General features: G+C 45.6%; 1 long non-coding RNA gene across 1 annotated transcript in view; it reads right to left on the bottom strand.

Annotated features, from left to right (window-relative positions):
- Window positions 1–4,914: 4,914 nt before the first annotated feature.
- The window catches only part of LOC142487677 (uncharacterized), a 27,928-nt gene continuing 17,063 nt past the window's right edge, over window positions 4,915–15,779 (bottom strand). Inside the window, exons 2-3 of the long non-coding RNA XR_012799282.1 lie at window positions 6,843–6,960; window positions 4,915–6,516 (exon numbers count right to left, since the gene is read on the bottom strand). This is a non-coding gene — a long non-coding RNA (uncharacterized LOC142487677). The remainder of the gene's footprint in view (window positions 6,517–6,842; window positions 6,961–15,779) is intronic.

Below are 15,779 nucleotides of genomic sequence, written 5' to 3'. Positions count from 1 at the left end.
CCGGAGAAAAGGTAAGGGGGGGACACGAGCAGTGGGGGAGAGCAGGCATAGGGGCGCAGACGAAAAAGTTTGCGCACCCCTGGTTTATAGGATATCCCTACAAACATTTTCTTTATACTTTTACCTCCACTGCTAATTTCTATCCATAAGGTCACTACATTTTCATCAATCGCTTCATAAACATCTTCCCTTATAATAGGTTTTAAATACGGTTTAACATATAAATATACTCCGCCACCTCTTCTATCTGCTCGATTCCTCCCAAAAATGTAATAACCCTCTAAATTAACTGCCCAGTCGAGTTTCATCCCACCATGTTCCAGTAATACCTATGATATCATACTGCTCCTTTTTAGCTATTAATTCAAGCTCCCCCATTTTATCTGTCAGGCTTCTTGCATTAGCAAGCATGCATTTAATGGTTTTCCCAGTCTGTGCTTTTGATATCTTATCTGCTCCTGCCTTTCTACTTCGTTTGGATTTATTTAGTAGAAGTTTACTAGTATCTGCTTTTAATATGGGTGCTTCCCTGCTTGCCAAACTACCACTTCCCCCCACTCTACCTCCATGATCCCTAGCTATTTCCCCATTCCTATCTTATTCTATCTACTTCATTACCTCTTGCTTGTCCCTCCCTCCTCCTTCCTTGTTTAAAATCTCCTCCAACCTGTTTAATATTCTTTCCCCTAGCACAGAAGATCCCTCTTCGTTGAATTGCAATCATCTCTACTCTAAAGATGGCACTTCTCAGCTAAAGATTCCCAGTGCTTTAAGAACACCAAACCCTCCTTTCTACAGCACTTTCTTAGCCATGTATTAATCACCCTAAGCTCTTACTAGTTCCCTGGGATCGGGCATGGCATTGATAGTATTACAGAAAATGCTAACTTGGAGGTTCTTGCCCACTGTTGAGGCCTAAATCCCCAATATTATTTTTTAGCACCCTCCAACTTTGTCATTGGTGCCAACGTGTACTAAGACTGCCGTCTCCGTCCCAGCCCCTCCCAACAATCTGTCTATCCGATGCGCAATGTGCCGAACCTGAGCAACTGGGAGACAAAAACTATTTGGTTCATGTAGTCACAGATGGTACTATCTACATTCCTAATATCGGAGTCCCCTACCGCCATAACCCTTCTTGGTCTCTGAATATCCTGAGTCCCCTCTGTACTGGAGAATCTATTCCCCTGGCTGCTAGAGAAATCAGTCTCCCCCAGCCTTGCCCTTCCTGCCCGATACCATCAATATCTTCACTCAATCTGGCAACTTTATTGAGATGGGACAGCTCCTTCCTCTTCATGGTCCTCAGTCACAGCTCCATAATCTCCACCCCCCTAGTCCCAGCCAGGGCCTTCTCAGTGGGCAATAAACTCCTTTCAAGATTGTCAATGTCCCACAATGTTGCAAATTGTCTCTTCAGATTAACAATCTGAGACTCTGAAGAGTCCAGCTGCTACACTTCTCACAGCGGTATGCTCCCTGGAACAGCTGCTCCAAGTGCATATACAAGTGGCTAGTTATGCATGGAGTGGCATTCTCAATCCTGCTCATTGTTGCACTATGGAGTATTAAGTGCTAACAATTTACTGTAGTTTTACATACCTTGTTTAACAGCTACTTGTTTCAACGTCATCTGATTCTAACTCTACACTTAATCCAACTGCAATTCACTCACACAGCTCAGTACTCGCAGGCTCAATGATTCGTTAAAAGCCACCGTTTAAATACAGACCAACACACCAATCAGGTGTGTTAGGTAAGCAATGAACTAACCCCACCCACTGCAATCTCTTAACCAGGCAGTAAAAGAAAAAAGTTTGCTACAGACTCCCAATTCCCACACAATAAAAATAAATGAAGCCACTGTACACTTCCCAATCTCACCCGCCAATGCTAATAATACTTTAATTCTTGAAATAACACCATACTTGATCCAAAGTGCACTTGAATCAAACTGCAATTCACTTGCACAGTTCAGTACTCGCAGCATGACATCTCTTCATGTCAAGCTCAACACAGCACATCTACTTCCGCTCGCACACCTAAATCCACCCTCCGCTCATTATCCCTTGTGACCAGGGCCGCCAACAGAAATCATGGGGCCCGGGACAAATGAAAGAAGCAGGCCCCCCCCCTTGCGCTCCCCCTGAACTCATAGCTTATCCCCCCCCCCGAATCCATAGCGCACCTACCACGAAAAAATATATTTTAGCGCGCAACTTTTACTTAACTGTTTTCTTATTGTGATACAGAAAAAAACATTACAATGCAACCTATTTATTTTTATATTTTCAACAAAAGACATGTGACTGCCTGCCTGCCTGGGTTGATGACTGGGTGGGTGAATGACAGTTGGGTGAATGATGGTGGTTGAATGATGGTGGGTGATTGACGGTGGGTGGGTGATTGACGGTGGGTGGGTGATTGACGGTGGATGAATGACAGTGGGTTGGTGAATGACGGTTGGTGGGTTGGTGAATGACGGTGGGTGAATGACAGTGGGTGGGTGGCTGAATGACGGTGGGTGGGTGGGTGAATGACAGTCGGTGGGTGGGTGAATGATGGTGGGTGGGTGAATGACGGTGGGTGGGTTTGAATGACGGTGGATGGGTGGGTGGGTAAATGACGGTGGGTGGGTGGGCGGGTGAATGACGGTGGGTGGGTGGGTGAATGACGGTGGGTGGGTGGGTGAATGGCGGTGGGTGGTTGAATGGGAGACAGTGACTGGGTGGGTGGGAGACTGACTGGGTGACAGTGACTGGGTGACAGTGACTGGGTGGGTGATAGTGACTTACCTTGACCGTGTGGGTGCAGCTTGCCGTCGGACTCTTTCCCTTCCTGCCCCCGATATCCCCGCGGCAGCTGCCTGGAGGGGAGGTGGGCTTGGGGGCGCGGGAGGTGGGCTCGGGGGGGAGGTGGGCTCGGGGGGGGGGGAGGGCACAGGAGATGGACTCGGGGGGAGTGCGGGAAGCTGGCCACGCGGGAAGCTGGCCGCGGGGGGAAGCGGGAGGAAGCAGGCCGCAGGGGAAGCGGGGGGAAGCTGGTACTTCCCCCTCCATCCCACATTGGGAGCGGGGGGAGCGGGTCCTGCGCATGCGCGCTGGGACCGCAGGGGAATCGCCACCATTTTTTTTTTACTTTTTTTAAAATTTATCTAATTAACTGGGGCCCAGCCGCCGGGCCTCCCTGACCCACGGGGCCCGGGACACCAGTACCCTTTCTCCCCAGCTGTTGGCGGCCCTGCTTGTGACTAAGGATGAGGTCTACACACTTCAGTCATCATCTTGCCCTACAACCTGCCCACTTATTCCTATTCCCTCAAATATCAGCTTCCTCTCTGGCACACTAAGCCTTTTTAACCTCTCTCACCTCTGTCCATTCCCTTCTTCTTTCCAACATGCACTCATCACGCCGACTCTAAAGAAACCCTCTCTTGACCCTGCTTCCCTCTCTAACTACCGCCCTATCTTTTTTCTCCCCTTTATCTCCAATCTACTTGAGCAATTTGTGTAGAACCGCCTGACATTTTCTCACATCCAACTCCCTGCTTGACTTTGCAATCTGGTTTCCATCCCCTACACTCCACTGAGACAGCACTAGCTAAAGTAGCCAATTACCCAGCACCCGGTCCGCAGAGGCTTCAAAAAGGATCCGCCGATCCACTCTCCTCCGCGACATCCGTCAGGGATGATCCCACCCGGGTAATGTCTCTCTCTTGTTGATGAGGCCTGGTCCCAGATCTCTCCTCAGGGATTGCAGCATCCGCTGGGTCCCTAACTATCTTGCCGTGCTAAGGGGATCTGTTCCCTATTCTAGGGCTGTCCCTGGAGCAACCACAAACTTATAGAATGACTTAGGGCCTATATGGGGCCTAGGGGGTATGCTGGCCTAGTGCAGAGGCTACTTGCCTCTCTGCATGGACCCTCTGTCCCCTATCCCTGCCTGGCACACACTGAATCACATCGCCTGGGTATTATGACAATATCCTCTCCTCAGGGAAACTCTAGAGCCCTATTGGCTGCTGCACAGAAGGTGACCACCCCCGATGCTCATGGGACCTGTAGTTGCCACTCCAGTGCCTGTTCCCATGCGCATGGGCGACTTACTACTGGCCGTCATGCGATTCGCATCCATTGCGCGTGCGGAAACTACAAAATGGTGGCGCCCTGAGCGCTCGGGCAGCCGCGGAGCCTCTGAAGCGCCTGAACAGTCCCTGCACTCTGCCCCCACCTTTCTGAGGAGTCAGCTGTTTGTCCCTGACTCCGGCGACACCCGCAAGCACCAGAAACGCACCCCCGCACCTGCATGACCCACGGAGGTAAAGGGGGGGGGTCACTGAGAGCCCACGGGGTCCGGGGCTACAAATATATATTTTGTTTACCCATTCAATATGTGCATCAATACCATCTGCACACTGACAAGTGATTAGCTAAGCTGCAGATCGATCTTTTCTCCTGTAATCGATCGCTTGCTTGGGGCTATTTAATTCAGTTCTTGCACAGCATTTTGGGCAATGTAGTTCCTGGAATATGATTGACTGGGCAGTTACTAGATACAATTGGTTCACTGCTAGAGAGGGGGCGGAGCTCAAAATCCAGAGCCTATCAGAAGGGGAAAAGGGATGTGACTTTGGAAATGATTCCTACATTAGAAACATTAAAAATGTTTAATTTAAATGCTGCAAGTATTTTCTCATCGTACAGAACTGATTTATTTAAAAAACAAAAACACAAACATGTAGGATATTGCTTGAACTGCTGCTTTAAATCATCTTATTAAAGGGATCTTAACATGTAAAGAAATTGATGTTTATTCACACCAACGCAATACAAATTTAGTTATATGTATCACCGTAGCTTGTGACAGGGTATAATATACACCAAAATCTCTGGGTTGAATTGAACACGACTTAGATATAATAAATATAGTTTATTCCTTAAAGAAGGAGAACACACAAGATAATACAAATAACAGACAAAATAGGGACACTTACTTAAGGGTTGGACAATGAAGCAATCAGGTACAGGATTGGCAATTCATTCAGCAATACAGGTTCAAATGACGACATCGCGAAAGACACGAGAAGACACTGAGTATAGAGCTTACAACTCGTTTATATGGAGTTTCACTCCTATACCCTGGCATTGAGTGCAAGTCATTGGAGGACAATTATCTGCACCCAATCCCTCCTTGCCACCTCACTTGAGAGGCACAGTAATACTTGCCCACTGGGTGGATATTATTCTAATCAGGGGCTTATTTCCCTAGCGCCCCTCCCACAAGACTGGCGTCTGAAAGTCTGCTTGGGCCAGGAAACCCTTTGTCCCAAGGTGTGAAACACAACACTTATCATAAAGTACCCACGTCCTGCTTTCCTTTGTGCTAGCATGCACAAGCAGGGTGGGGAAGCCTTTGATCAGGGGGTTTATTGAAGACCACTTGTCTCCCCCCTGAGCATTAACATACCATATGGGCTCTGGGTTTTTATACCAGACCCAAAATACAATACACTCTTTAATATCTACACATATTAAAATAATCCGTTCTGTGGGTCTGAGCGGGCTGAAATTTGCCAGGTCCTCATGCCGGAGGACCCTTGCCATAGTGGCCAAATATCAGCCTTCCACAACCCCCAGAACTGGAGATACAAAAAACAAGTTAAAATCCCCTATTAACTTTAATGCAGGATTCTCCGCTATAGCTAAAAGAAATCTCTGCATTTCACTCTCCCATTGAAATCAATGGGCTCCACCGCTATAGGCTTTCAATGGAGCAACTCCGCCATTGAAGTCAATGGGAAAACCACAATTTTCACATTTGCCCATACTCCGTCTGGTTGATCGGAGAGGGCTGGAAATGGCCATGCAGTCATGCCGGAACAGTGACTACCTGCGACCAAAATCCCAGCCCTCTGGTACTCACAGAACCGGAGATATAGGCTTACACTTTTCACACTTTCGGACTTAGCCGTTTCAAAGCCACGCGGCTTTAATCCATTAAAATCAATATGGCCGGTGCCTCCATAGGAAATGCATGGACCGGCGCCGCCCATAGGATTCAATGGGACTTCCGCTCCCATTAGAGTCAATGGCGCGACCCTCATGGCGAGCGCGACCCTTTACGGGGGTCCTTACTTCTCGGACCCGGTGGTGGTTGAGTGTGGGAGTTCCTAGGGTCTAGGGGCAAAAAGAATTTTATTCCTGGGTGCCCTAGAACCTAAGTTTCCCACGCCAATTGTGATTGAACTTGACCGGGGAGTGATCAAAGCTCTTTTTTAGATATTGTATCCGCTTCTGTGGTCTGCGGTTTGGATGGCTGCCAACCCATTCCTGGAGGTCGGCGTCGAGGAATCCCCATTGAAATGAATGGCTCCATTGACTTACAATGGGCAACCGCCGCTGCTCCTCTCGGGCGCCACCTGCAGGTCTTCTGATGAAAATGGGCCCAAATCGCCAGTTTCCCCATAGGATCGTATGGAGCTGCAACGGCGACCTATGGGGAGCTGCAAAATGGAGCCTGCAAACACGGGAAAATTGAACAAAGGGCTATAATCACTCCTTAACTATTAACCCTTTCCCTCCCGCATCGATCCCAGTGTATGTGTTGGTGTAGACACTGGAATGGGAACAATACACATTTACAGGGGAATACACATTTGGGTGCTGAAGCATGGTAAAAACACATTACTGGACCGCAGTCCAGTTAACCCCTTGCTTCCCAAGTGAGAGCAGGGTGTGGCCAAATGGGGCGTAACCCCTTTAATACCGGGCCAAACCCCCTCTCCCATGACAATATGTACCCAAAGACTGTAGTAATCTATTTGAGAATGTTACGGTATGTACCTTTTCTGAACACCCATCAGTTTGAAAGCTCTACGGATGTAACGTGAGGAAGAGCTGCAAGAGTTGGACACAGAGACCTTAAACCTCAAGGTAGTTGCGTCAGAGAAGTATGCAGCGCCTGTAATTTGAGGTAAAAAATGTTTTACCAGAAAGTAATACATTGAGAATTACCTCTCGTTTTCACGTATGTCCGAGGCACATAAGTATAATGGTTACATTAAATGAACAGAGTTATACAGTCAATTCACAGACATTTCATGGGCAGATCGAGTTTGAAAATTGGGTACAAGGGAGAAAAGAGTTGGTGAGTTTCAGATTAGAATAGAGAAGCTTTAACATCTCCAAACATCAGCTAATGGCAGCAAAAATTCGCAAAAATTCGGTAAATTCGCAAAAAATGAGACAACAACATTGATTGCAACTAATTACTATATCATTGGAATATTGACTGATTAGAACATTTGGATCGGACAACAAAAACTACAACATTGTAATATTTTTTTCATTTGTATAACCCTAAGAAAATAAAAAATATATAGATATTTATTCCATTAAACGAAATATACAAGGAACAATTAAGTCTATTGGATAATATTAGATGACATATTCCCAAAAGTCCTTGTTCTAAGTTTTTACGTACAATAGGTTTTTTCTTCATGCGTAGTTGCTGTAGTCTCCATGTGATGCCCCAAACAAAGGGGGTCATTTAATCAATGTAAAAATATATATTGATTTTTAAACAAATCAAATAATTTTTAGATTGCAATGACAACTATACATTTTAAAATTCAATGAATTATAATTATTTGTAAGGTTAAGCTAATTATTTAATATTTTGGGCACATTTATATAGTGTATAATATCATATATATATATATATATATATATGTATAGAAATTAATCACATTGGGGAACTAGGTCACATTATATGTGTTTCATACTAAATCTAACATGTGGGGACATATTTATTTATAAAAAAAGAAAAGTCCTTTTTTTTTTTTACACACAAGAGTCACTTAAAGTTTAAAATTAAAGTATAAAAATATTTAAAAATATGTATAGTTGTCATTGCAATCTAAAAATTATTTGATTTGTTTAAAATCGTAAAATATGTATTGGAGACCCTTGCTTGAACCTTGCTTCAAAGCAGCAATACCCCTATTATAATTATAGTTTACAGAAATCAGAACCAGGTGGGTCCCCTGAGCTGACTCGTGTTATATTTTTTAATCTCCAATGACCCCCTGGTTTCTGAAATATTTACCTTTGTATGTGCTGGTGTTTGTGGTCCCATTTGGGAAATCAACATGGCTGCCACCAAGCTTCACTCCCACTGACCAAGAGAAAGCCGTATTGTAATTAGAACACGAGAGAAGCTTTCTATTGGACGACTCCATTGGCCATGTTTGAAATCACTTTATTTTGACTGGCACATAAAAAGGTAAATATCTCAGAAACCTGAGCTAGGAATAGCGCGGTTCAGCTCTGGCGGACCCCCCGTCACCCGATGATGCACAAAACAAACAAATTGGGGGATTGCTGCTTTAAGCAATTATGTTTCTATCACGTTTTTATAAATTGTTTATACAAATATTATTTGAGATTGGGAATATTTAAAGATGCAAGCCCTGCTGCTCGTTTTAGGTTTTTTTTTCTTCACACCACAGAGATGATCTGTTGTCAGGAGATATTTTGTATTTATTTTTGGCCAGTTTTGACACAAAAAAAAACCTACTAATATTGTGGGGGACTACAAACATGTCTACTGTGGTCACCCATAGAAATCAGCTCAACTTTTGTATTGGCTGCCCATGCGAGCCATGTTGTTTCCCCAGTTCTGCAGGTGGACTCTGGTCCACCCTGGGCTTGCTGCTGCTCTGGAATCACAGGGTCCCCAGACGTCCGGGATCCACCAATGATTTCCGTTGGACCCCCCTGTTCAGGTAAGATTTAAGAAAAATTAAAAAGAAAAAATAACATCGAGCTGCTTTAATGCAGTATATTTTGGTGGCGTATATTTTATTTGTGTAAAAACTGGAGATATAATATAATAATCATTTGAGACTTGCTATATAGGATTGTTGAATATTACTGGGAGATTGTTTCCATTTGTCTGTGCAACACTCAATCTCAAAGGGTTAACACCAGGTTAATACCAGGGCTAAATTACATTTTCAATGTTTTTCCTGGATGAAGTTGGCCTTGCGATTGTTTCCATTATCTTTCTAGTAGATACTTAAATACCATACGTAGCCCTCCTGGCCGGCGGTGTATGGTGGATACTGGCCAACCAACAGGATTGTGTTATGGTTATAGTCTTCGAGGACAGCTGGTATAAGGTGCATCTCAGGGATATGGTAGATGGCTACAGGAAATCTTAGGCAGGGTGGAGAGAGGGGGAGGATGAAAAAAACAAAAAGGGTGCCAGGGACGTTTACTTAACCAAAACGGACGTCTTTTTTTTCTATTGAAAACAATGCTGCCAGCAGCAATTCTGTGGAGCTTGTTGCATGTAGCGCAGATCTCTTAGGGCTCAATTATACTAAGTGCTGCAGGGCGGCAGAACTATTCTTTGATGTCACCCAGCGCTGCCGCCGCGCAGCATCTTGATTATACCGGAAAGGGAGAGCAGAGGAGTCTTGGAGGCGTGGCCATGAGCGGTTCACCCTCATTGGCTGAACCGCTCATGTGACGCGGCCGTCGTGTCAAGAAAACAAGTTTACAAATCTCTTCAGGACACTGCCACCCTGCAGCTCCACGCAGCGCGCTGGTATGTAAAGCATCAGCGGAGTTAAGCAGTTTGTTTTCAAGCCGCGCGGTGTCGCACCACGCGGCGTCTCCGGCAACTTCTGGTATAATCACGGCCTTAGGGGCAGAGGTTAAAACCACCTAAGACCTGGTGGATTTATTTGACGCAAAGGGAGAGAAAAACTACACCAGTAATGAGCGCAGCTTTCCGTACATCTTATTGTAATATTGTGCTTGCTGCCTCCTCCCCTAATTACCCCTATAACCACTCCCCAAAACGCTCACTGGCGCAATTGGAGCAAATGTGGCACAAAGCACTTTGTTGCATAGCCTCCCATGGTTCAGTACGGATATTTATCTTTCACAATCTGGAGATTTTGTTTAAGATAGGTTCAGTGCAGCCCATCCTCACGTTATCTTTCCAAATACTGCATACAATAATTTGCTTTACACTATTAATGGGGTTTGATAGTGGCCACTGCATTTATTGTATATGTAGCAGGGTCCCTGTTACGCTTGTGCTCTCCTCACAAGCGCAGGGAAGAAAGGGAAGGACCCACTAGCGAGGTGGGGAGGCCGCAGGGGTTAAGAAGGGAGTAAGTTGCCGTGCAGCTGGGGATCGGTGCACGCAGTCACGTGACCGCACCGCGCGCATGAGAATGCGCGATGCGTCCGGAGGTGCGGTGCCTGCTCAGAGACACAAGTGATCCAGCTGCACGCGCGCGCACGCTCTGACAGCAGAGCGGGAGTGTGCGCGCTCTCAGGCACCAACGCGGGGGTTGCGGGAAGCCAATGCTTCAGCACAGGAGTCTGGAAACGGAAACCAGGAACATGGTACAGGAACATGGGCATGGAGTCCAGAGCACAAGGTAACATCCAGAGAAGGATTGCTTCTTGGAGAACGTCCAAACTTCTTAAAGGCATAGTGCCAGAAAAAGAAAGGTGCAGCAAAACTAAACATAACATGAGGTTTCTTAGTCTAATCCATTGGCCAAGGAATTATAAGCCTGCTACCACGTCAAGGTGAACCCTACTAAGCAGGTACTGTACCTACACTACCCGACGATAAACTAACCTCAGTAGTATAAGAGTGACTGTCCCAGTCTTCCGGAATCCACAGGAGATAAGTAAAGGTCCCAAGGAGGTCCAGACAGGAACAGTATGCGATGAGTACTAGCAGGCACCAGGGCTTGTTCAAAAGACTAAATGCAAAGAGAAAGTCAAAGAGAGGCTTACTTCCTGTCAGGAGGAAGAGGGCAGGGTTTGCCAGAAAGCAAGATGGCGTTGCTTGCTTCAGAATCCTTAAAGACACAGGATCTTGACTCGCAGCTAGAGGGCGGCGATCAGAAGTAAACAGGTAAGGAAGGAACATGCCACAGGGGGCGTGTTCCGCGCATCGTTACAGTCCCTTTCCCCAGATCCCCGTTTCCCCCGCTGCAGCAGGAGGATGTGCAGAGTGCTGTGGCAGGCAAGCGCGTCGCCGGAGGCATCGGTGGCTTCCGTTGTAGGGCGTTGCCATCTTGGTATTGCTCGCGCATGCGCAATGCAGTCGTGCATGTGCAGGGCAGTGTTTCTGTTGTGGCGGCCATCTTGGACTCCTTGTGCATGTGCATTGCAAGCACAAGCGGCGGCAATTGCAGCAGGACTCCGCAGGGGACTACAATCCCCAGCAGCCCCAGGGGCTGCAGCCATCTGATCCCAAACAACCGGGCTGCAGCATTCCCCTACAGCCAGGAATTTATACTTTTGGCGCGTCAGGGACCATGCCAGTCGGAAGAGGGACCTTGGAGGAGTATGTAGTGTCCAGGAAGCAATGCTTCCTTGGACTAGGCCAGATCTCCCCCCTTAGGCCCCAGTTAGGCCCCGACTCACTGTAGCTTGTGGCTGCTATAGTGAAAGTCTATAGTTAGGGACCTTTCCCCGGTAGCTGCATATAGTCAGGTACAGCATGGTGAGACGCCACGCGGTGACTGCGGCCTGTGTTCTGGGACCAGACCAGCTACCTGGTAAGGACGGTAAGGTGATATTATCCATGCCAGAATTCACCCCAAGCGGAGGTGGACGCCATTGCGGATGCCAACGTTGGATTAGATGGATCCTCTTTGTTCTTCTTCAATACCAGGTTATTATTATATGTAATACTTGATATAGTGTAAAATATGTAATTATATATCCTCTTGTTCTATTTTCCAGTTTTTATATTTTTATTTAACCTTTTTACTTTATGGATAATACAATATACCGGTTTTGTTTTCCTGACCATGCATTTTGTAGAGATGTATCAGATGGGGTCATCCATTAGGGTTGGGTGTAATTAAACATTACACTAGTATATATATGAATTGTTTAATTATTAAAATTTACATTTATCACCTATCCCTTCTCGATGTCTCCTGACCCGCAGCCTCGGTTGCTAGATTAGGGCTCTACATTCATGTACAGATCACACAGCCATAATCCTATACTTGCCCTTTTCTTTCTAGGAAATACAGTTAAAAATGTACAGAATAGATTTGGGTTGTATATTGTGAATTTATGTACTGTGGTATCATTCTTTTAATCATATTCTATTTGTTTGATTGTATTTTTCATATGAGCACTCTTTGTACTAACCTATGGTTAATATGTATCTTTATTCTGTTTATTGGGTGTTGCGCAGCTTAGTTTGCGCATGCGCACGTTTTCAGCCCTATGTGTTGCGCGACGCTTGAGCATGGTGGTTGGTTGTGATTGGCGTGATGTGATTGGCTGGCGCCACCTTTTCCCGCCCTTTGAGGTGCCTCCATTGCCTTGACACATCTACCCACTACCGGTTACTGCGCAAGCGCGTAACCAGAGTGGTTGTTAGGGTTGACAGGACTCCGGATTGGTTGCTAGGGGCGGGACCATCGGTTGCTGGCCCGCCGCGCCGGTCCCCTCTTGCCATCGGGTGTTTTGAGACTTGGGGGCTCGTGGGGTTAACATGCGCGGGTGCATCTTGCTAGTGTTGTGCAACATAATGCGTGCTGTTGCCGCCGATCTCCCGTCCTGTAATTAGCCTCCATTGTCCCAACGGATCTATTCACAGCCAGACACTGCACAAGCTCTTAGCCTGAGTTGTTGCTAGACCTGTTTGGACTCTGGATTGGTTGCTAGGGGCGGGACTATCGGTTGCTGAGCCCGCACACGTAGCCTGATCTCTCACACATCAGGAGATCATTAGTAATTATAGAGGGTGTGTTGCTCTTGTGCTATGTTCATTGGTCATTCGTTTTTAAAATGTCTCTATATATTTGTTAATAAAGTTTGTTGTGTATACCTTGACAAAGCGCTCTGAGAAGCATGAAACGTTGGTGGGGCTTTTTTGCCCTTTTCTTGTCCTCATGACCATTAAATAATTATTTTTTATGGGAAACGCACTCTCCTGTTTGTTTATTTTTCTATGGACATTGTTGTAGTGCTCCACCATTCTTCCTTTTTCAATTGCTGAACATGGAAATGACAGATGAATCAACAATGGCCTCTGTCTGCAGTAGGTGGGCGAGTCCAAGTCCTGAGGGCAGAATAATTGATAATTACCTGCATCTTATCTATGGCCCTCCTTAAATCCTCCTTACCCCATTTGGGGTTATGATTTTGGGCCAATGAGAATGGCTGCATGTCTCAGTGCTGCCGCAGATCTGCTGTCGTCACCCCAGGGTGACGGGATGCTCTCTCTACTTCTCCCTCCTGCTGCACGTTGTACATATCCTTGTTAGTGTTACGTTTCGTACGTCGCTTTGTACTGTTCAGGAGACAGACTCGCTAGGCAGAAGTGGAGAGTATAGACCGATCCGTAAATGGGATCTACTGTAGATCCTGAATCAGTAGAATAGTGGGGTCAGGTCAGGAGAGAGGCAGGATAGTCATGTTCACTGTTTCAGGGTCAGGGCTAGATAGAGGCAGAGAAGTCTGGCAGCAGTCAGGGGTCTGAGGCAGGGGTCAGAGGCAGGCGAAAGTGCTTCCAACAGGAGTTGAGGTAGGGAGTACCTTGCACAGGCAAGCAGAGAGGATAATAGAAGCCTTATAAAGGGAGAAGGCAGGTGTGTGCAATTTAGCTCAAGCAGAGGCTGACTTCCTACCTCTGCGGCCATGTTGGTATGGGCAGCGAAGTCAGGGGGCATCCATGTTGAAGATCCTTATAGTCAGTGCTCCAATACATACAGTTCCATCTCATGCCCAGCTGGGTACCTCATTACTGTTGGCCCTGCTGGCGCTGCTTGCCTTTTGTCTATTTAGATAATTTTGAAAATACTCCTCAACTGGTTGCTGAAAAGTCACATCATAAACATGTAAAATGTGAACTAATAAAACAAAAAGAAGAAGAATTTACCAGAAATCTTAACCCCCCCCACGTCCCCCCCACCCCTGCTCGGCTCCGGTGTCAAATTATGCCGTGGTCATGTGACATCACGTTGATGATCATTTGATGCCGGGTTACCATGACGACGCGTCACTGGAAGCAAAGGTAAGTTAGTTACAGAGGCCCCACGCGGTCCCCCCGACATTTAATTTAAATGCCTTGGGGAAGAGCACGGGACCTCTGTAACCTCCATGCCCCCCCCCCCCCAGAAAACCTTACGCCCCCCGGTTTGGGCACCCCTGCCCTAACCAAAGACCTTAAAAAACCTAACCTTAACCCGTTACCCCAAACACCTTAACTCCTTACTCTAAAGACCTTAAACCCTTACCCTAAAAACCTTAGTCCCTTACCCAAAAAACCTTAACCACTTACCCTACCGCCTAAACCCTTAAAACCTCAGGGTCAAAAATTTTGCAGCTAAACAGCTTCGACCAACAGTCCCTCGGTGGCTGAATGGCCATGGCTAATTGATCATTTCTGTCATGGACAACCAAGAAGCTTTTCTCACATATTTCACAGTAACCAACATCCCGAGACTGGTGCAGAACAACCCGATTTACTGTATCTTTCATTCATTCTCTAAACAAATAGGCTAAGACCATACAAGAGCCAATTAATTAACTCCCTAATTTCTGGAATACTATATGTATATAATATACCCCTAATTAGAATACACAAATAATTTCTGTAAACTCCAAGTGTATGGAGAGGTACATAAAGATAAAACAATTACACAGAATGGAACAATCTTCTCCAACTTTAACATCAAGCACACTGGTACAGCAACTATGCACAGCAACAATGCAGGTCAATCTCAGGCATATACTGGACACCTAACAAGCTCCTATTGAACCCCCAAAATAACCACAACATATATATAAGCATATGAGTGTCACAGAGGAGTTCTACTGAGCATGGCAATATATTGCTTGCAGGATGGTTGTGACAACTCTAATTCAGAGTGCTTTTCCTGGTAATGTACAGGTTAATAAAGGCTTCAATCAGACTTAGAACTTTGCAACTAATATTGACAGATTTACTATAAATCATTCTTCCTGTTATTACACAGGTTATTAAGAATTTATATTAGCGTGGTCTGCCGTGACGTTGGCTCAGGGGCTTACAACAATTTTGGCCAAAAATGTCAAACTAAAAGACCATTTTACTTAATAGATATTTATACATATATATTTAGGCACTGTACCGTGTATGAGTTTCACTGGATGTGCTAAAACTGAGCTTTGTCTGTGTTTTATGTGCTGTCTCAATCTCAGGCATAGCAGGAAAAAAACACTTTTATAAATACAAAGGGGTTATTTAACAAAATATCCGGGCTGCAAATGTGGCCCCATACTAATGCAATAAGACAGCACCAAATTTAGACAAATATTCCATAATTTACACCAGGATTTTCTTATTATAAATAATGCTAGTGTTACAGACTACCTGCCCCCTGGTTATTTGGACTGATTGAAAAACGTATGTCTCACATTAAGTTAAACTTCCGACAGGGTCTCCTAGCTACAAAACGGGTACAAGATCACTGCACCAGATGCATCACAGGAAAAACCCTTGCTTTCTATGGGATTTCTTTTCTTGATGAATATTGTACTGTTTTTTTTCTCTCTGATTTTGCCTCGGTTTTGCAGCCATGTGACATGGATAAATTACCCCCATAATATTTAGTGTCTGGAGCTGTCACAGTTCACTCTTTTATCTGTAACTAAAATCAACCTGTTCTGAAGTGGTATAAACCTCTGGCTATTCCACTTGTCTGGACAGTAAGAAATTAACATGTTTCTTCTACT

Source organism: Ascaphus truei, chromosome 1 (assembly GCF_040206685.1).
Source record: "Ascaphus truei isolate aAscTru1 chromosome 1, aAscTru1.hap1, whole genome shotgun sequence".
NCBI lineage: Eukaryota > Metazoa > Chordata > Amphibia > Anura > Ascaphidae > Ascaphus > Ascaphus truei.
The sequence above is the reverse complement of the archived record's forward strand: the minus strand, read 5'-3'. Positions and strand labels throughout refer to the sequence as shown.